This window comes from Colletes latitarsis, chromosome 10, assembly GCF_051014445.1.
Source record: "Colletes latitarsis isolate SP2378_abdomen chromosome 10, iyColLati1, whole genome shotgun sequence".
Classification (NCBI taxonomy): domain Eukaryota; kingdom Metazoa; phylum Arthropoda; class Insecta; order Hymenoptera; family Colletidae; genus Colletes; species Colletes latitarsis.
Window position 1 is genome coordinate 16,715,206 of NC_135143.1, and position 23,421 is coordinate 16,738,626.

Consider the following 23,421-nt stretch of genomic DNA (forward strand, 5'->3'; position numbering starts at 1 on the left):
AAAAACCAGTTACAGAACGCATAAATGTAAATACTAATGGATAACGATGGAGCTGCATCAGACTGCGCCCCGAAATATCAAAGAGTAAAAGTCTTCTAAAACGAGGATTCTATCCTCGGTTCAAATACGATCTCTATCTTGTCCGTGAATCTAAAGTAAAAGTATGTAACGCAACGATGATATTTATTGTGGTTTAAGAAAACAACCGTGTTATTTTTTATGCATATTAGGGCATGTTGAATAAATAAGTGATGTATGACCGATGCATCTGTTAGAAAAACGTTCGTTCAACCGTCCGACCACTGGACTGAAACGCAACAATGCAACGTCAAACATAAACTACGCGCGACGTGCACCATGGAATTTGTTTCAATAACTCGTGGAATTGATTACGCAAGAAATTGACGTAAGATCGACCTCTGTTAGTCGTCTATCGAGCAAAACAAGCCCCATTAGATTATCGCCAATTATTCCAGCCCATATATTTACGTTTAATTGTTGACGACTCGATGATACTTGGATTTTCTTCTGCTCGATGGCAAGTTTTACTAGTTTTGAACTTCGATTTATTAAATTGTTACGATAAGCAGAGGTTATATAGAAATGTATAAGTCGTGGACAATATTCAATCGAAATAAATCGCGTCGGTTTCCTTATTAGATCTGATACCTCTATTGTTGCACGAGTTTCGATACCTGCGCGAACTTTACAGTTCTGCTTTTCACTTCTCTATTCGAATCTACAAACTATATCAATCCCTGCACGATGTTTATGGATAGATACGACTCGCACAGAATACTACCAAAATAAATTAGATCCACTATCCCCATTGTTGCACGGGTTTCGATACCTGCACGAACTTTACAGTTCTGATTTCCACTCCTCTATTCGAACCTATCAATTATATCAATCCCTGCACGATGTTTATGGGTAGGTACGACCCACACGGAATACCACCGAAATAAATAATTGACGAGACTCGAATTGGCGCCGATTCGACGAATCGATGGCCCCCGTTTTCGTCGGTTACCACGCGGCCGTATTAACGACGAGCATTAACCTGGCTGCGTAAAACAGGTAATTACACCGCGATGTTAACGATCCTCCGTTAATTCCACGGCTGAAAATCGTCGGTCGTTGATGCTGGACGCCACCTAGAAACCGGCTTTCGATTGACACACATTTGCCGCGCTCGCACACGCGTCCCCGCTCGCCCAAGGATCCGCCGGCGCTCGCTAATTGTTTACCGCGAACCGTCCTGCCGTGAAATTTATACGCCGCCAGGATTCGCGGCCGCGAGCATCCGTAAACTCCGACGAGCTTAATCGGTCGATTCCCATTCGCCCCGAAAATCTTATCTCCGTTCGACGATCTCTCGGTGGGGCATCGTCGAAAGAACCGTTCGCAAAAAATTCCTGGCGCCGTTAACTATCAATTTTCGATATTTTTATGCGCGATCCGCGAAATTAACGATCATTCCGGACACCGTTTCTCCCAATCGTGGACGACGATCGCGCGATCCCGTGGTTTATCGCCGCCATTTTCGACGGACCGCCGGGAAACCGCCATTGTTGGCGAGCATCGAACGAAACTCTCAGAATACTCGATTATTTATAAAATTTGGAGGAATTTCTTTTCTTGGACGTTTCTAAGTTTGTTCGTTATGGACAATTTTTAATTTAAACTGACATAGTTTGACAGTGGAGCGATATTTTTAATTAAAACTTGGCAAGAATTGAAATCCCACCTAATAGTTGTTCCCCATATAGTCTTCTAGATTTAAAAGCTATTATCAAAACAAGATTTGAGCATATCAAGACTCCGGGTCTGATTTCTTTTTCTCTGTACAGTACATAGCGTCCAGTATTATTTACAGAGGTAATGAGCATTTATTGATGCATTGGTGTACGAATAACCAGGAAGTAAAGGATTAGCAGGCTGACCAAAACGTCTGACCCAATAGTAATCGCGATTCTTACCAAGACAAATTTTCCTTTCTTTTTACAGTACGTCCAGACGACGCCCGTGGAAGATTCAACCGGTTCGAGAGGATCAATTTTTTCCTGTTTGTACGCACGATCACCAGCTTAGTCTAATTAACCGGCGCGCGCGCCGGCGCCAGTGTTTTATATTTTTTTTTTTTTGCCTTGCCCCGTACGCTTATTCGGTACTGTTGGACATATTGAAATATTACGACGATCGCGCGAGATGGAGAATAATTATGATCAGGCAGTCGGTTATTTTCCTCGAGTTAATACGAGCAATCTTTAAAAATGTCGAGCAAGCTTTATCGAAAGACCGTAAATAGATTTTAAACACTGATATCCAATTTTACTGATTTTTAAACGATGATTCTTCGATATCAAATAACATAGCCTCTGGTGTGAGTTATTAAACTTTCAGAATGTATTCTATTTATCTTACTCACAAAACGGGGGTTTAATTGCCAAAAATTCCAAGGTCATTATGTGTAATATAATTGACGATATATAATATATAATTGAAGTATTGACGATATCAAATAATATAGCCTCTGGTGTGAGTTATTAAACTTTCAGAATTTATTCTATTTATCTTACTCACAAAGTGGGGATTCAATCGTCAAAAATTTCAAGGTCATTATATACGTGTAATAACCTACAAATGACCTTGAACTTAGAATTGTACGATTAAGCAATGACACTTTCGAGCGTGCAATTCTTTTGTCGGAGTTGCATTGAATGTCCAAGATGGCGATCTATGGCGGTAATGGAAACAGAGGATGAGTGTTTGCGTGAAACGCGCGGCCATCAAAGTGTTAACAACGATTCCTGCGCGTAGAAACAGCCGACTTCCAACGTTCGATAAAAAGATTTCTAGCTACGGCGAGCTACTTGCCAGCTCGTACACGTCAAGCGTCAATCAACCAACGATCAACGATCGCGCTCGCGTTCGATCCACGATCGCGGCGACGGGACCGAAGTGGAGAGCAGGTGAAAATGCGAGGCTCGTTCGGCCGTGCCTTCCCACGGGCGCGATGTCTCTCGTTTCACTTGGCACGACCAGCAACTCTGTGGCAGCTCGGCCAGCCGAGATGTTAATTGTACACGATGATGCATGCGTTATTAGCCTTACAGCTCGACAGGCCCTAAGGCTCGGGGCCCACGGCACGTCCGTTGAAAACGGCCCTGGAACCCTTTCAATCCAGACCTGAACGACTACAGACATTTTAAAATTATTTTTCACGCTACGACGATTCATCCATGAATAAACAAATATATTTATGAAATATATACTATTCCTCTTTTATCTTCGACATCGATCGAGAGACTATTTTCCGATGTTTCTAAATTTCTATCATTGACGGACCAAAAACAAATTTACTTAATTTAATTCACAATAAAACGTTTTGCATAACTTTCCGGCGTTTCTTTAACGTTCGTGCACCAAAATGGTCGTCAATAAAATTTTAGAATTTTCTCGTCCATCGTACGATCCTTCATTTGCTCTGTTCTATTAGGAATATTGTATTAAAGAAATTTCAATGTACTTTTGTTTCTCCTGCCTTGCGTCCTCAAACCCTCGATTAAATAATCGCGACGTTGCAAATGAGTCTAATTGGAGGACGTACACGGAGAATACACGGCACGATTTCACCTTCGAAACGGTACACGTTCGCCATCGTGCTAAATGAAACCTTTAAAAGAGCCAACGGTGCGATGGAAACGAAGACACGCGTATACCAAAGTAACCATCCGACTTTAGTAACCCTGTTTTACGGTACACGCCGGCATTGCCACTGGGACTGGCATTTATTTACAGTGGAACCAAACAGGGTCCCGGCAAGGGACTGCAAAGGGTCAATGGTTGTAGCCCGTTAAAAACGTTGTAGCAATAAATTCAGCTCGCAGACTCATGGTGAGCATATCGTTTAAAAACCGTGCGATTTCGGTACCAGAAACGAATTAAAACATTCTCGTTTATTTTGAGTGTTTTTTTTTATCGATATAAAATAAAAAATCTGGGTATTTGTGATTTCTCTAGTGCTTTTTATTCACTTGTTTTTCGTATTCTGATAGAAAGTATACACTATCTAGCTTGTGGGTATATTTAATGATTTTTTAAGGTTGCAAATTCTCATTTTTAATTTTTTGTTTTTTTTTTTTGTCGCGTACTTAACCCCTTAAGGGCAGAGCTGTTGGCTCGAGACGGCGAGGGCTCGACCAAGCGGTCTAATTAACGCGTTTCATTAACGCTCGTTACGCCTCTGGTTCGTTAATTCGCGTTGAAATTTCATGCTGGATATTTGTAATTTTGTATCGCGGAACGAATATTAAAATACAAACCGATTATTCGTGCGAAGATGTTCGACCACCCAGAAATTCGAAAGCTGATTTATCGCGGAACGATGATACTAATGTGGCAATCAATGACACCCCGAGTACGTATTAGAAGTTCACAAATTAATGAGAAAATGCTAATAGAGACAATAAATCAAGAGACATTGTCCAGTCTAAGAGAAGAATAAATCTTGGAGACAGTCGGAACCGAAGACCATAAAATTCGTAATTAAACATCAGATCCAATCAGAAATTAGAAAGTGTCATCGCATGAATGATTAGAATGCAGCAAGACATTTGCCCTGAGGAGTATTTTCATACAATGGTACAAAAGTTTTGCAAGATTTTAATCTGACCACGAGACGTTTTTCAAATAATCGTTTATATTGAACGAGTAAATTATTTAATAAATATGTTTATTTGTGCACATTCTTTTTAAATATTTGGCAATTCCTGGAAAGAATAAAATGGAAACATTGGAATTCGAGCTTTCGTCGCAGCTCGCAATACTGATCTCAATCTCCCGCCGGATGTTTCCGTGAGAACCCCTATCCCCGTCATTTCCGATCGAGGTATCGAATCACCGTTGCCTATAATTTCGCCCGATTCCCCATGGGTTCACCGTTTGCCGTAATTGACGATGCTACTATGTATAACGTATATGCCGCAAGAATTCCAGCGATGCATCGCGAACCAGATTCGCGGTGCAACCCTCCATTTACCACGACGGAACCTTGTTTACCTTAATAATAGGACAAATAATCACATAACAGCGAACATCGTCCTCGCGTTTCGCGATTTTTTCGGCACTTTAACCCCTCGCGCTCCTTGCCCAATTTTTCCCCAACAATTTAGAATGGTAACCCCCTTTTCAAATAATCACAAACTTATATTTCCAACGAAACAAAGCATTTTATGTCATTTTTTATTCCTCGGTTGTAGTTTGATTAGTTTGCTGTGGATTTGTTTAAAAATGTAGATTGATTGAGAGATTTATTTCTGATATTTAATTATTCAAGTACTGAATTTTTAAATTAATTTGTTCTCCATGTTTGGTATAGGTTTATTCGAAGAAGACTTTTAAAAGTAAATAAAATTTTGTGTAGTTTAACTGTTTAAATGTTCTATGAAAATGTCAATATACTGGGTGTTTATTTTTTATTACGAAGATTCGAAGAAAAATTTCTCCGGTTTGGACGAAGAATTGCTAGACAACAATGTGTTAGCTTCTCGCGGAAGCGTTTCACGCGTTTCACATCCGCAGAAAACGCATGGTCATCGGTGTCGATACAATTCCAGGCATCCTTCACGCGCCGTTGCCTCTTCCCTCGAATCGCGCTAATCTAGACGCGAGAAAGAGCGCGTTTGCGAATCGGCCCGACGAGCATTGTTTTAAAACAGCTATCTGACCGCGAAAAACCTATAATTTACATAATTTTCTATCACTTAATTCTCAGTTTCTTTTCAAGTTCATGGATCCCTAAGGATCTTCAACAACGATATCCTTTAATCACGGAAATTATTCAAACAGAATAATATCGCTATTTATTATTACTATCAAACGTCTCTATTGTGAAAAAACACAGTATACTCATGATTTATATAAAAATATTTGCAAAATATCAAGCAGATAAATAATTATTACAATAATATATTATTTTAGTCGACCAGATGTCATTTAAAATATTCATGAGTTATTTGTACAGTAGTATATATATGAATCCGTTTAAAAAAACCAAGTTGATTTTGATGGTGAATTTCGAGAACGAAAATCTATACTGATATTAACAATTTTTAAGATATTCAGCTACTAAAATACTGGAATTATGCGATGGTTGAAGTGTCTCCAGCAAGAATGAACCTAAGAGTCGACAGACATTCACTTAACATTGGTACAGAAGTCGTATAGCTTAGAAAACGTTCTGTGCGAAGAATGAGTTCAACGACCTACCGTTCAAGGTCACTCGCGGCTAATCAAGGTCAAGTAAGATTTATTCGAATCATTTTCTGCCCGTAACCAATACAAATTCCACTTAAAAAGAATACATTCGAATGAATATTCTTCGATTAAAACAACAATTTACTTAGCACCAACAAAAATCTACTGACGTCAGATATAATAAAAAAAACCCCATAGAATCCGATATAAACGAATCAAATTCCCAGATTGAAAATTTATTCAAGATAACTCTATTTAAAAGAGTAGAAGACGATCCATGTAGCAACGAGGTTCCATCGAAGCATGCAGCGTTCGCCAATAGTAAATGAATTATTCGAAGCGATCTGTCTTAAGTGCCTCACCCCGGTTATGGAGGACAAATCTTTTGTGGTCCAGGGACCGTGACGGCTGAAACGGTCTAACGGCCAGGAGAAAGAGAGAATCAGAAATTCATCGCGAGCAAAAGCAGCTCTAATTTGTTCCGAATCGGCACATCTGGCCGTGGCACGAAACTGGAGCGGAATGGCGACGGTCAGGCGGTCGCTGCGTCGCTCTGGAAGAAGGAAACCGAGTCACCAGGCCCCGGGAATCCACCGCCGCGGTCGCCGGGCCTGGTTCGGATGAAATTAACACCTGCGACTTTCGATGAGAGCGAACTCGGATCGCTCGAGCGCGATATCCGCGGCCAACGGCGCGATTTAATCGGGACACTAGGGATAACATCTCGATCTCCTTGTTTGTTTTCGCTCCCGCGGCTTCGGGTCTTTCTCTTTCGCGGAACAAAAGGATTTCTCGGCTGCTGCCCGGTGAAATTTAGAAAATCGATCCCTATCTGACGACCAGGAAACTCGAGACCATCGGACTCTCGGGTTTATCGATTTCGTCGATCGTGGGACAGACGAAAGTAAGCGATAAGTTTAGTTAGTTTTTTGAAAAGAATTAGACTGCTTTGTATCGAGACTCCACGCGAATATTCAATCTAAAAAAAGGGGAAGTATCTTTGTTAGAAAGTGTTATAGCAACTTGAAATGCACTTGAAAGTTAAAGTTTCGATCGTTTAGCATTTCTTTCATCTTCAATATATTAAACAAGATTTTTTAAATTATACTGATTCAATAGAAAATGGAAGAAATCCTCGTTGGAGACGTTCTCTTTGCGGTAAAACCACCCACGGGAAACCTACTTCGTGCGAAGGATCGCAAATGCGAATAAGCTCGCGACAAGATACACCCAAGGTCGTGATTATTGTCTTTCGACGTTAATTGCATCGTAAACGCTCGTCCCGACTGCGAATAATCGGTTTCATCGTAACAACGCGGTTAGCGATCGCGGAATGATCAATCGGACGACAGACAAGTAGGCGACTGGAACGAGAAAAAGGACGCGTAACCCACTTAAGGAAACCGTGACGAAGGAAATAAACGGACAAAAACGTTTCTACGCGCCGTGGCATTGTGCGCTAAATCAGCTGCAAACTGGCTGTGGATCAACCAGTTTTTAACCCCGCGATATTGCAATACATAATCTCGTTAACCCTTTAGAAATCAACTTTCACGATGAGCAAATATAAATATTTATCAAATCGTCCAAAAATCCTTGAAAATATTAAATATTTCAATCAAAAAAAGCAACCAAAATCAGATTTTGGAACCATTGTGGGCCTTACCCGACTCGAGGTCAATTTTTTCTAATACAAATCCCTATTTTGTATTGCAAATTCATATTTAGTACAAGTTTTTGAGTTATTTTCCATACTAGTTTTGGGCCCGTTTCGAACCTAACGAGCTATACATTAGTTTTTTGTGATGAAACCCATTTGTCTTAACTACACAGTTATTTATAGGAGGCATTCATACTTCCTAGTGAGACAAATTTGGATTTAGGACCCATGAGGCCCGATACATCTTTCCCTGTCGCGTTCAGGACACGTCCATACTCCCCAAGTAGGTTAATTGGAATTGAGGATAAAAGAGAATCTAGCTCAGAAGATGTTTCGGGTCTCATGGGTCCCTGGTAGTTTTTTGTGATGAAACTATTTTAATTAAGTTTCGTGTTTAAAGAATATGTATTCTACAGAAGAAATGTGAAATTACATGGACCTGTAACATTAAATATCTGATAAATTATTATAATCTACTGACAATTAAGGCATAAATAGATTTTATGACAGAGACGAGTGGGGAATACAGCATTCCACTATAGCATTTCAGGGTTAATGCACAATTAGGTGCCTCCGTTAACCTTTAGGCTGGCATATTCGACTATAATTGCTGTATACATGTTCACTATGGGATATTCGATTTTAGGAAATTCATTCTCATTCAGTTCCAGGCACAAGAATATTCTCCCGTACACCTGGTACATTGTTTGCCATTTGGAGTCCACTCCAAAAACCCTCTCATAGTTTAAAAAGTGGCTAAGAAACGTAAATATTTCATTCAAAGAGTCACTTGTAAAAAAGCCACTGCAAAAGGAAAAAAACCACTTACCACGTCTTTAGAAAATATCTCTTTCATTCATAAAAAAAAAAGTAATAAAACAATTCTTGTTACAACCAACCAATTCACACAGATTCAAAAGACAGAAGATTTAAATACTTTGGGCTATCCCTGATACTCGAAACTCGTATTTAGAAAAACAAGATGGCCAACGAGCCAAGTATTGCCACCTAGAACGACTCGTTTTTGGTTTGTTTTATTTAAAGCACGATCGTGGCTCGTGTTATTGATGGTCGGGGAAATTAATTAGGCAGAGTAAAGGTTAAGACGATGCTCGATCATATTAGTCGAGCATCGACGTAACGGCGCGTCGTGAGTGGATCGAATTGGGTCGATTCGATTTTCAAAACGAGCGCGGCAACCGCCTGGCCGTGTGGCACTTTCACTGATCAGCCGCGTTTGCTGTTCGGACTCGTCGTTCCTGCCATCTGGCTAGCGAGACGATGATTTTACAGTTAATTGCGGCAACACGCCACTTTCTCAGAGAAGATATTCGAGAATGCAATCAACAAAATTGGTCATTGTCGAGTTTATGGACAATGGGACGTCGACTCTTCCGTCGGAGGCAATCGGAGTATCGGTTATTGGCGCGAGACTGAAGTGGAAACGCTTCCTACCCGGCCCCTGAAGTCACTGGGATCGTGCACTGAACTAATTCTTGCAAATATATTGGAAAAACTTGCCAAAATTGGTGCAGAATTTTAATTTAAAACGTATCGAATTTTTTCAAGCGAATCTGAATTTCAATATAAAGATTGTCCCTGATAAAGACGCAACGTATGCTTGGAAGATCGATGTTCAATGAAATTATAGCAAGAACATTTAGATTCCCTTTATCCTGTAATTCAAGAAGTTTCACTTGAAGTCACGAGTCGACTTTGCAACAATGCCTTCGAGGCGTTGCTGGAACAACTTCCGAAGTCTGTTTCTCGAGAAACTCTCTTGTACAACGTAATGCACAAAAGCACTATCGTCTGTGCTATAACAATACTGTTCGCGACTCGGAACTGAATTTTCTTTCCATTTTCTCAATTACCCTCGTTCCTTCCTATCGCTCGAAGTACGGCTCCAAGAGTCCTTAAATCCCTGGAGAATGCTTTCGCAGAGAGAATTCAAACACCAGTGGTCGCAATTTTATTCGAACGAAAGCAATTTATTGGTTCCATACAGCGGAACGTCATTTTGATTCATCGAATGCTTACGTAACCTAAAAATTTTCGCAACGTCTTTCTCTTAACTGGAATAACAAATCTATAAATTTTATAGAATAATAATAATAATATCTCCGTTTCGTAAATAATTTTCACACACATTGTATCGTGCAACGATTATGTAAATCTAGAATAAAAAAATGCGGAACAGGCGAGGTACACCAAAAAGATGCCGTTACAAAACCTAATCTGTCTTCCATCATTGTTAGAACAATATTTTCCAGACTTGTTTGAAGTTTGGAATTTTAGTATCTCGTTAGTACACGCTTTACCGATGCTAATGTACACGAATGCGTGATAAAGACGTTTCACAAAAATGATAATAACAGTTTCGTTTCGGATCGTTCACGGCCGATCGATTTCCACGATCAAACAGGTGTTCAGGTGTACGTGCACGCCGCTTCTGTTCACGAGGGACCTAGACACGATGTTCTGTCGCCGTCAGGAGAAAGTAAAATAGACAATAGATATTCATCGTACGTGTTATAAGGGGACACCGATCTCCTACGATTTATTGCCACGCTCGCGTGTACACGGCGATCCCGACACTTTTCCGCTCTGTCGTTACTTTCTTTGCTTCTCTTTCCAACGCGATACGAATCTCTTCAAAATTGGACTTTATCATTTTACATTGGAAAAATACTATGTCAACATTGAAACTTTCTTAGATTCATATCACGAATAAATTTTGTCTTTTACCTGTGCAGCCCCAGCATGGCGTGGTATATAATTTAATAAATTAAATCGAACGAAATGACAATGTGACGCACGATTCTGGAAAGAGTGAGCAACAATGGCGACGTTTCTTTCGATCGCGGAGGACATCAAACTTTATCGTTCCTTGAATCACCGTCGCGTCGCTATCAATGTAGTTTATTGGCACCGTAAGTCTCTCAAAGACACCGGTTTATGGACTCCTGATTATTTCCGGTGATACATTCTCGGGGCGATCAGCCGCCACGCACGTCGATTACGCAGCTCGATTTTATCGTGATAAATTTATTTGCGTTTCCGATCTGCCCCGGTAACCGGTTCGCCCGACAATGCGTAACGCTCGGAGCCTCGAGCCTCGCGAAGCGTAGGCAGCCAGTTTAGAAAACGGGAAAATTACCCGATTACGCGTCCAGGATCACGGACGAGTCAATGAAACGCGGTTCTGGGCTTTTAATTTGCATTTCAGCTACTTAACGGAGTGGACTGGCGATAATACGAAGGCAACAGGCAAAGTGGCGAAGATAGGATTCGACGCGGGGGTACGATTTAATACGTATCGTGTTCTCAAAGGAGTCGAAGCGAGGCAAAAAAGCCTGGAACGTCGAACAACATTCGGGGAGATTAGATTTCATATTCGATCTTGTCACGAGCAAATTGAGGAATTAAATTTCTAGTTTTAAATACCCCCTGAACACGAATGTTTCGAATTTTCTAGATAACGGTATCTGGGACTTTCAATGTCTCGGATTCCTGAAATCTGAGAATCCTGGGCCCCAAAATCTCAAAGTGAAGGGGTCCCAGAATTCTAAATTTGCGAGAAATTAAAGTTCGAAGTTTGCAAAGTCGAAATTTTTCAAGGTATCAAAATTCTAACTTTTGTAGATCCCAGAATTAACAATTTTCTAAATTCTAATATAATAAATTGAACGTCTCGAGGTGACGCGGGCCCAATAAATATATATAAAACTACTAAAAAGACTTGATTACTTCATATTCTGGAGAAGTCAGTAAAACGCAGTTGTAATTTGCATCCCAGATGTTTATTCATGAGAACTGATGATACAGACATGGTAAACAAACTGGTGAATGTGTTATGGAACGATTTGGATGATCTTGCAAGGCATCGTACCTTTATGGAATCTGAAGCAAGACGAGATAATCTAGAATGTCGATTAGGAAGATTGCCGACATACGATTGAAAACATCCATATAAGCAGTCCATGTATGTTGAATATTTATTTTATAACGTAGAATCGTCTTAAAGTAGGCAGCCAGTTAAGAAGATGCGGAAGAATCTACGAAATCTGGAGTAATATAAAAGATACTTAAGATACTAAAAACTTGGATACGATTTACAATTAATGACACTTGGGATTCATCATATTAGGAACTGAAATGAACTGAAGTAAGAGGTAAAGTAAGAACTAGTACAAATGGGAAAGGTCTTTTAAAAACAGTTTCTACCGAGCAACTAGTTTGTGGAGGATGACACAAAGGTTGTAGACAAACTGGTGAACGCATGATGCAATGTTTCGGTACGATTTGTCTAAATTTGGCACGCATATTGCGCTTTCGGTGGCCTAAATTGTAGAACGAGATTAGAAAGATCGATCAACGAGGATTGGGACGATTCAAAAAAACCCATTAAACACTGTTTATGAGTTTGTTGATGTCCACTACTCCATATAATTTCCATATCTACTTCACACCGTAAAAAACATCTTACAATAGGCAGTCAATTATAAAGTTACTAAGATCGATCGCGTGTTCGTATCTTGGACGTGTCAATAAAACTCGTTTCTGCGTCCCAATTTGCATTTCAGCCACTTTTTGGCGAGGACTAGCTACGCTTCATTGATATTCCAACTAGCCTGATCTCGAAAAGCATCATAAATTTATTGAGATCGAACCGAGAAAAAAAATGTTATAAAATGTCGATTAAAAGTTTGCTTACGGGCCAGTTCATGTGGTCCGTACAAGTTGCATATTTTTCTATGACATGAAAACGTCATAGGCAGTCAGTTAGGTTTCACGATGCGGAAGAATTAATAAAACTTGCTCCTGCCTTCTAATTGGCGACGATTAGCGATGACTCAAAGGTAGTTAGAAAACTGATAAAGATGCGTAATTTAAAGCTGGGTTTACAACTTGAACGTCCTTGCGATCTATCATGCGTTTACGTGAAAACTGGAGCAAGGTGGTCTAGGATGTAGAACGAGATTAGGAAGATTGTTTAGAGAGGACTGGGTACAGTTAAGAAAGATCTTTCAGCGGCTGGTTGGAGGTCTGCCCGATAACTCCTAGCCCATATTAGTGGCGCGTCTATTTCGTAGCGTAAAAATAATGTTATAGTGGGTAGCCAGTTTAGGAAACTGTTTAGATTGCGTGATTACGTGTTCGCTTTGCCGACGAGTCAATGAAACACGATTTCTGCCTTCTATTTTGTACGTCGGCTTGCCGCTTTATCGCTGGATGTCGTCAATTTTATAACTACGAAAATGACCTAATGGAATGTCGAGAAAATTAACGATACATTCTTGTTTTCCTAATAGTTGTTTTCCGTAACCTGCATTCTTAAGTTTTGTTTCGTTAGTTGTTGCATTTTTATTGTACACTATTCTGGGTTAGGTTAATAAAGAGCATATAACTGTACCTCGCTTTTGCACGGTAACTGTATATTTATCTCTACATCTACGCATCATATTTTATCTAATCCGTCAATTCAGTTTCTATACAACCTCGCTCGAATAAAGTTGCAGTTACTGTTGTTGTTGACAACATTTTGGAACGTGTTGCCCTCAATCGGTGAAATTTTATTTCGACACTGGAAGAAGTATTCTCTTCAGATTAAAAACCCGATTTTTAAATTTCTTTCTAAGATACTTATTCCTTTCTTTTTGTAATTTAAACAGAGAAAGTTTGATTTCTAATAACCTATTAAGCTTCTGTTTACTTTAATATAATACGTAAAGACAACAGTTTTTTCACGAGCTTCTTCAACAATTATTTTCTCGAGAACTACCAATTCTATTAATGTATAAAAATTTACACGTATTCTTCAATAGTGGTTCGACCTGTGTAATAAATTTTAGAACGGTCGACCCGATAATTTTTCCTGTATAAAATCACGAATCCCTCATTTTAGGGCATCCAATTATAGAATGCCCCTTAATTTGAACTCAGCGTTCGAGAAACGCGAAGAGGCGAGTAATTATGCACGATCACTGTCACGACTCGCGTCTCTCGGTTCTGATTCCCATTATTTGCCGCCGACATCTCATTTTTGTTGTTCGAGGGACGCGCGTGTACCGATTCACAGAAATTAAGTCACTTTCGTTTCGGCGAGGCGAGCGGAATACTAATGATCCCATCGTCCCGCGTGACGCATCGGATGTATAATTTGTTTTATAACAGTCATTTCCATTCGTGTCAAACGACGAGAAAATTACGGAGTTCGCGAACCCCGCGAGATATTCTAGTTTCTAAATGAGACGGCGAGTCGTCGATTCGGAAGTCAAGTAGGTCGAACGTCTGCTTTTAAAAGCATCCTCGAAGAACGGTGCTAATAAACACTCTAATTGCGCGAACCAGATCTCTCATCTGAAATTGAATCTCACCACGAATAAATCTCGAATGATACGTATAATTTCCGATTCGCGGTTACTGATTAACAAATCTCGAACGTAGGCGTCAATTTTGATCCACAGTTAAAGTTTCGAAGTTCTAAAGTATAGCACATTTCATAGATCCTAAAATCCACGAAATTCTAGTGTCCTCGAATCTTAAGTTCTCAAGTTCTCATGTTTCAAAGATTTCAAAGTCACAAAGTTTGTAAGTCCCAAGATTTCAACGTTTATAAATGCTCTATATTTAAAATTGTTGGGGTTCAAAGATTTATAGCTTAAAATTTCAGAGATCTAGAAGTCCCAAATTCTCGTGGCCCCATAATTTCCCAAGTCCTACTTAGGTCCCAAAATTTCAAATTTTCGGGAATATGGAACTTCTAATTTTGAAGATGTTCGTATCTCGAACGTGTTTAATCCTTGAAGCCTGAAAATGGAACGTTGCAGAGGCCCCGAAATTTCTGGGTCACATGGCCCCAGAAATAAAAATTCCTCGAGCAGACGAAATTCAAAATTTCGAAGTTTTCGTATCTCAAAGTCTCAATGTTTCGAGTCCCCAAGGTTTAAAAATTGTAAATTCTAAATATACAAAGTTTAATGTTCCATGAGTCCCAAAATACTAAGTTTTCGAAGTGTCAAAAACCGAAAATCATAAAATGTCAGAGTCCAAAGTTTCCACGATTCTAAAATCCAAAGTTCCCAAGGTTTTACACTCCGAAGATACTAAGGCCCCAAAGACCCAAAATTCCCGAGTTTCAAACATGCAATATCCCAATGTCTCGAGGATTCAAAACTCTAAAGATCGATATAGAACTCGAGAGAGACCAAAATTCTCAAAATCTCAAGGCCTCTTCACGAAATAGCTCATCGAGCGAAACTCACGCATACTGAACTAGTAAACCGAAGTAAGTTAGAATCATCGTACGCGTCAGAAATTCCGAAAGCAGTAGCTCGGACAGACGTTGCAACGAATTTCGATACACGTCTCTAATTCAATTCACAATATTACTCCGAGTTCGCACACGATTTCCACGTACCCTCGAAACAAACCCAAGCAAAATGACCGATTCGAAGAACAAAAACGACGGAAAGCCTGAGAACCTGTTGGAACAGCTCGGAGGACGTTCAAACATCGGCTAAGCGGTGGCGAACACAGCTCGCGCGCGTGCGCACAGTAGCGAACAAGGCCACTAAACACAAAAATCGACTCACCGATTTGAAGCAGCTCGTTCCTGGCAGCCGAACGTTCACCCTTTCTTCATTCTTGACCACTCATACCCCAGGATCCTCACCGGCACAGGATAAAAACCGATCGTCCCCGCGAGAACCAAGACACTCGAGCCAGCTCCTGATCACGACTGTAGATCACATGTGCCACTGAACTCCGACGATCCACCCCGTGCTGCAGTCCTCGTCCCCGTAAGCTGAAAATCCGGCCGAAATCCAGTCTGGAACGATGACTGTCGCGATGAGTATCCCGTGATTCACCCGTCGCCTTTTCCACGAAAGATGTCCACGATCGACCCACGCGACGGGTACAACCTCTAACTCCCGTTCAGGCGACGACGTTCAATTAGGTCTTGGGTGTTCGATCGATAGCGATCACGAGCCTTCCTTACAGTGCACGTCCGAGTCCCGACGTTCGATCATCCAGCGATCGCGGTCACGTACCGGCTAGATCCTCGGGGTGAATGGGAGCTCGATCGATCAACGATATCATCCAGCGGTCGATCGGTCGATCGCGATCCACGGAGATCCACGGAGGCAGAGGCCACGTCGGGCTCCACGTGCACGCGGTTCGACTACCGGTCGCGCTTTGAGGATCGGCTGATTGCGTCCAGCGTGGACGAGGAACCCGGGGAAGCAGCCGAAGAGTAGGGAGCCGCGTGCTGCCAGCCGCTACTGCACAAACCACGTGTCGTCTCCCGCCAGGAATACCGGAGTAATTTCACGCGGGCCGATATCGCTCGCGTCTACGCGCCCCGCGGTCAAGGATTTCAACGGGATTCACAGGGATCTAGCGTCGAACGAGACGATACGCGTATTACGGAATTAAACGAGACGCTCGACGAAACCTACCTTCGAGATTCGAACGGTTGCATCTTCCACCAGACTTACATCTGTCGCGTTCATTGCTGAAACTAAAGCAAACCAAGCTAATGTAAAATGTTGTTCGGAAACGATTGATTCAGTTGTGGAGCATCTTCTGGAGACTGTAATTTCTTGTAATAGGCAGATTATAAAATTGTCTGAACACGAGTCTCTTGGGGATCAACAAAACCAGGTTCTGTTTGTTAACTTTCATTCTGGGTGAGAAGTAGTTGTGGTTTAGAGACACTAAGCAAATTGGTGAATCATAGGTTGGGATGTATCACCTGCCTCGTAAGAAATAAACAGTAACGACGCAGAGGTGGCAGGAAAGTTTGAACGAGTATGATTCGAAGCTTGAGTATGGTTTTGATCATCCTGTGAAATTTCTGAAGGAACGTAGTCTAGGATGTCGAATTGGGATGATTGTTCAAAGGTCTTTTAGATACCTCATTTACAGTTATGTTGATATCTACTAGAACATGCTAACACCAGTAACAACATTGTAGTAGTCAGTTTAGAAAATTGTCTAGATTGCAATGAAATTCTGTCAATTACTTTGCACCTTGGTTGCCTCTGAAATCACGATCAAAATCATTGAAACGTCCCAGGCGGAGCATGATCTCAAACAAGGTTGGGAGACACTGTCCATAAAACTTAACCGCAATGAAATAGCGAGGCACGACTATGGGACTCGCGTTTCCGATAAGAGAGCCACGGTTAAAAAGAGGGAGCGTGTACAGAAATTCGCGTCAATCACGGTAGAAAGGAAAATTCTCCGTCGAGCGATTACGTTTGTCGGGCGGAAAATCGACGCGTGTTTTCCGCGAGTCGATCGACCGTGACGATAAGGAAACGCTTTATCAAGGTAGCGTTACGGCATCGTTCTGACCGATACGCGGTACGAAATGCCTTTCGACTGTATCGGGGGACGAACAGAGAAAGAGCAAGGGGAAAAGGAGAGTGGAAGAGAGAGGCAGAGAAAGGACGGTTGGGGGAAGGGGGAGAGAGGGGGGCCGTTATACGACGCAAAGAGAAGATCGTAGATATATTTACGTATATACGGTGTACGTGTATGTACGTAACTGCCAGCCAGTACGGTCCCTCTCGCCTTTGGGCGAAGTGGGTCGACCTCTTGGAGAACAGTCGAGGCCGACGGCCTCCTCTCGCTCTGCCTGCCTCGTCCGACGTCTAGTCCTGCGTCTCCTCCCTCTGCGCCGGACCTCGCTAAGCGCGATCCTAATAGAAACCGACGCTTCTGGGATCTTGTCTCGCAGGAAATTGGGTGATGACGGCCGATTCGAGAGGGGGTTTGGGACCCTAGGTGGTCCTTCGACTATTATTGGGACTGGGGGCCCCAACGCGGATTTCGATGTCCTTGAAATACGTTGCCCCGGACAATATTTTGTAAGACGTTCGTCGACCAGCCGCCATACACACATTGTAGTATATTAAAGGCGACCGCGAGCCACGGAAAGAGCTTTATGTCGCGCCCCGCGAATGCGACGCAGTTCTTTTCAGAGATGCCGATTCGCCGGCGATGATCGAATGCTCAGACAATCGAGAAGCAGTCTCGTCCAGGTCGTCGTCGAGGAAAGACGAATAAACTGATATATAATTAATAATCCTCTTACAATTTGGAACGATTTTTCCTGGGAATTAGAAGTCGCGGCCTTAGGACACATTTTGAATAATTTTTCCAGAGCCTCAGTACTGATTACAATGACATTAAAATATGTTATCGGAGTCCATATTTCGAACAATCTTTTCTGATAATCATGGGAATCAGATCCTCAAAATCAGTTCTAATGATTTTGAAATATGTTGTCTGGGATTATATTTGGAACAACTTTTTCCGGAAATTATTGGGAATGAGGCCCCCAGTGCCGATTTCTATGACATTGGAGTCGGTTATCAGGTAGAATATTTTCAACAACTTTCTCTGGTAATTAGCAAGTATAGGGGTCTCAGCGACGAGTTTAGTGACCTGGAAATATATGCATAATTGGGGACTACACTTTGAAGAATTTTTCCCGGTAGTTATTGGAAATCAGGGCCTCGATACTGATTGTGGTGACGCTCGAAAATGTTATCGGAGACAATATTTTGCACAATTTTTTCTAGAAATTATTGGAAATAGGGGTCCCAGTACCGTAGATGATAATAATTGAGTGAATCGATCGAATAATCATGTATTTCTCACTGAATTTGACCCGAAGGTACTCTTAAATCGATAAAGCATTGTTCGACTGGTAGCCAATAAGAGAATAACGTCTAGCGCGGCACATTTATCTGAAATCAAGCGAGCTAAGTCGGTAACCACCGGCAGTGTGAGCATACTAACAGGCATACACGCGTCACAGTGCTATCGAATTGATCGTAGTACAACATGCTAAGTCCATAACTGTAAACAGAAGTGTATAAGGCATTTTTATCCGCATCAACGGTATGGACATTGAACATTTGCTACCGATGAAAGATTACCTATCGTTATATTGAAAATAATTCATAATAATATTATACACACGTTCTCTATAAATATTCTTTCTAAACAGTACTCTATGCATCATTATTCCCAGCCACGAATTTACTAATTGGTATTTTCTTAACGCCTCCAAGCTCAAAGATTTGAATCACCCATGTGGACAAAGGCAAGACTTAATATTAAAAAATCCGAAATCCGGACAATTCTTTGCAGGACTTGTTTTCTTAACCACTCCAACGTCGACCTGGACTTAATATTGAACCGGAGGATTTCTTCTTTCCAGGAAACGTTTCGTGAAGATTCGTTGACTCTTTAATAGACATCTGTATAGTGCACTGTTCTTTCGTTTTCGATGTCTCTTCCATCGTTAGAATAGGATCCGAAAGTTCAGCACAAAAGCGGAAAGTATCGGGGAACTTTCCTCCAGGCTGATGAGGAAACAAGGGGACTTTTGTTACGCGAAACATGGAGGCTTGTGAAATGGGCTCTGTTGGGTGGCTAAGTGGGACTGTAGGCAGGGCTCACGATCTTTGTGACTTTGCGTGTTAGGAAATTTGTTCTATTGTACTTGGTTCGTGAATTAGAAATTCACTGATTAGATCTCGGATCTGCTGTTCTAAATATCTTTGTTTGGCCATCCAAAAATGCCTGAAACATTCTTTCCATTTCTCGACGACGAATAATAAATATTTGAGAGATTTTCGTGTGCAGCGCGCGATATAGTCCAAAGCAGTTATTATCGTGAAATCGAATGAGCCAAAAAGAGCGTGAAGTACATACATAGGCGAACGCGAGGACAGCGATTCAACGAAATCCCGGGACGAGGATGGAAAGGAAAGCAACAAAAAGCCCGAAAGGAAAACGAAACCTATATCGAGGTCGTTAATAATCGTTCGTCGTCTGTTATTCGACTTCTGCATCGAACCGGGATCAGTTTCGGGACGAAATATTGTCGGAACAACGGACAAACCGAAAGGCCGGGGCTTCTAACGCCACTCTCACCAGTTTTTGAAGTTTTCGCTCTAGTTCACCGGTCTAACGAGTACCGTCTTCCGCCAAGCGGCAAGAAAAATTTGCTACGCCCTGCACAAGTACGTCCCCGTTTAATCGTATGTCGAACGATCTCGTTCTATAAATCGTTTCGCAAACACCGCTGAAAGAGGAGTCGAACTCAAAAGAAGGGCGAAAAGTGTCTTTGAACGTCGTGTTATTCGAAACTAGCATCTGTTCTCAAAAGATAGTACGAAGAAAACGGGCCCAGGGTGGAAAACCTAACTTTAATCTCTGACAAAGTAGGACTTGTAAAATACGTTTAACTAAATTTGGCACGCTTGGACTAGAGAACTGTGCTCGAGATACTAGTTTCTAGATTCTCTATAGTAATACGAAGTCTTAATTTTAAGATCAGAAACAGGAAACTAGACGAAATCGTCTCTGAATTTGATTTAGACTAGGTGACCGTAGACTAGGCATCTGAGAGTTTCTGGGTTTCTTGCTTTATATATTGTATTGTAAACGACTGGAAGGTGAATCAAAGTTACAAGAAGGGTCAATTGATTGCAAAGACGTAATTTTAATTTCAGGTAGGTCAGAAGGCCGGACGAAATCGTCTCCACATTGACATAACTCTTGTGACCACTCGATCTAGGAAGCCGTCGATCGGATACCTCCGGAGTTTCTGGTCTCGTTCTAAAGTTAGAGGAGCAACTATTCTTCCTAGCTAGCGTGGAAGTAACAGTACTTAAGTGCCCGCCACTTAACCGGCGCTGTCATTCGTATTTCGTGGCAATAAAGATTGCCGATGCGAGACAATTACGCTTGGCAACTTCAGCAACGCACTCCACGACGCCGGTTGTAACCTTACTTTCAACGTATTCACGAATACCGATTCGCTGGGTCGTACGTGCAATCCCCAGCTCCAGCAGGAAGGGACGGGCCTCGATCTAATCCTCTTTCCTCGAACTTTCAATCTCGGATGGAGGAGGAAACTAAACGAAATCGTCCTTGAATTGGATTTACGAAATATCCAACTTCCTCCAGTAGGTTGCTTGGGACTAGATGACTGTAGAGATGGTTCCTGGTTTCTAGGTTCCTAAAAAACAATAAACTAGCCATCAAAACTAACATCTTCAATATATAAGGAACAGATCACGATCGAATTCTCTTTTCTCAAAGCAGTTCGCGTCTATTGTTATTCGAGACTAAGCCAGAAGAAGTACAGTAATTAAGGAGATAATTTGCAGCGAATTTGTGGAAGGGAACGGAGTGTTGGAGGAAAGTGGACCGAGAATAGTTAGCGGTGAAAGAGGATCGGGTGATTGTTGATATCCCAGAGAAATTAGACAACACGGAGGATTGATTCCGCGATAAAGTGACAAATGCGGCGTGGCGGACATCAATGCATCGTGTGTATCGAGCGCAGCCGGACGCTCTCCCCGCGAAATGCACTTCCTTTCTCGGCTCGTAACTGGTGCGTACGCCACGGAAATAACGGCCGATTCTGCATACGCGTTCTCCACATTGTTACTGGAAGCCTCCTCGGTTGGCTATCTGGCACAGGAGAAATTTTTTAGTTTCAATAGTCTACGGTCTAGCTCGAGATTTACTTCGGTCGATATGTAAACAATTACATTACGGTGCACAGGAGGTATTCGACCAGCGATCGATGAAGTAAAATACGGACTATCGGAATCTGTTCTTCTTAAAAAAGTACATCGAAAATGTGGAATGAACTTTTCCTCTGCGAGTCTTCGTTTTCAAGAAAATCAGCATTGAAAACGCGTGGCGTGCCGCGATCGAGCGTGTGGCGCACGCAGCTTTCGATGACGTTTTTCTGGAAAACGAGCACTCGTACGGGGAAACATTATTTCACATTTGCGACGTATGTTTTGGAGTAGAATCGATTCTGATGGAAAAATATTTAAAACAATACCATCCTTCAGAGCCTTTGATATACGTTACAAGATTGATTGAATATCAGTTGTTAGACTAAACAAACCGCTAAGAATAAGTGGTGAGCGTATCAGTTCTGCCCGTGACTGTCACGGGCATGGTCAAATTGGACAGTTCGACGCGCCCATGGACGACACGGGCGTGAGCGTTAAGGGGTTAAAACACGTTCCAGCCTACTTGGAGCAGGGAGAGTATTGAATTTCATCATCGCGCGCCGAATATCGTACCTTTCACCGAAAATAATTATCCTGTCCGAAGGTTAACGAATCCCGCGATTGGTCGGCGGCTCGCCACTAAATTAATAAACAGCATTCCAACAATTCGTTAGTACCGTTGCTCGTTATCGTTTCATTTTTACCGCCGGTGCACCGTTAATGTCGTACGTTCCTTCGTTCGTTTAAATCGCCACGCGGTTTTCGACGTTTTTCCACCGTACGAAAATATCGTATTTTTGTTTACCTATACTGCTCGCCGCGCGATGAAAATCGCCCGGCGTTAATTAAGGCGCTTCTTTGTATTAAACGCGTCCACTAATTGCGAACGCGTGAGCCAAGATATATGGCGATGAGCTAGATACAGAGAGAAGCGTTATAGGAGGCTCGCATGGCGTCCCGCCGCGTATAAAAGTCCGGCGATTCAGACTGGAAATGCGCGTAAACGCCTAATGAAACCGAGATTTTTTTTCTCCGGGTGGTGAACGGGTAATTGACACGATTAATTAACCCCCTTTCCGTCCTTCTCTCTTTCATGACGCGCGGACGACTTCACCGACCGTCTCTCTTTCGCGTACCAATGAAATTTCACTTGTAATCTCCTGTCATCATCTCCCGGTCGCAGAAACGTATCGCGTACTCTATAATTGTTGCTATCATTTGCATAAAAATTCCATATGAAACTTGTGTAAGTTAAAAATATAATACCAGGTTTCGTTTAAAATATTAATGTTTCAACCCTTACTCGAGTCATCTTTAGCTTGACAACAAAATTTCATTCGTTATTCGTTGCGACGTCGAATAAAGTACATTCTTTTCTATTACCCTATATTTCCAAACTTGTGTTGTTTCATTGTTTCTTTGGAAAAATCTATTCATCGTTGATATTAAGAATAACAACAAAGCGCTGGAGTTTACTCCCCGTTCGCGAATAACGAATAATTCGAGGAACGAATGAAAAATAACGAATAAAAATTTAATCGCCTTGCGCGAATGACCGAATACAATCTTTCGATCGTACCCTTTCGTCTGTTGTTCGAAATAACTTGAGGTCTGCCCCGGGACGAACAAAAGACTGCACCGAGGATCAAAGGGATCGAAGCGCGCGTTAGAGATGGATTTTCTTTTCACGGTACACTTGCATCGCGCCCATCGTTGATTCCATTGTTCTCGGACTTGCCACGGACGGGACTCGTTGAAAATGGAATTTCACCTCGGCGTCGACAATCGCTTTCTTTTTACCGGGGCCCGTTCCGTTCGACGCAGCGGCTCACGCGATCGATGGAGGAGATGGGGCCCCGACTGGGGGCCCGTTGCATGCACGGTGCATCGCGTACACGCGCGTGACGTCGCAGTATTTTGTCATTAAGTTATCGAGTC

At 41.9% G+C, this 23,421-nt stretch overlaps 1 protein-coding gene across 2 annotated transcripts in view; it reads right to left on the bottom strand.

Annotated features, from left to right (window-relative positions):
- Nucleotides 1–16,052, bottom strand: part of LOC143346085 (uncharacterized) — a 64,998-nt gene extending 48,946 nt beyond the window's left edge. For both annotated transcript variants that reach the window (XM_076773842.1, XM_076773841.1), the window contains exon 1: nucleotides 15,517–16,052. The gene's annotated coding sequence lies outside the window, so the exon portion shown is untranslated. The remainder of the gene's footprint in view (nucleotides 1–15,516) is intronic.
- Nucleotides 16,053–23,421: the final 7,369 nt, after the last annotated feature.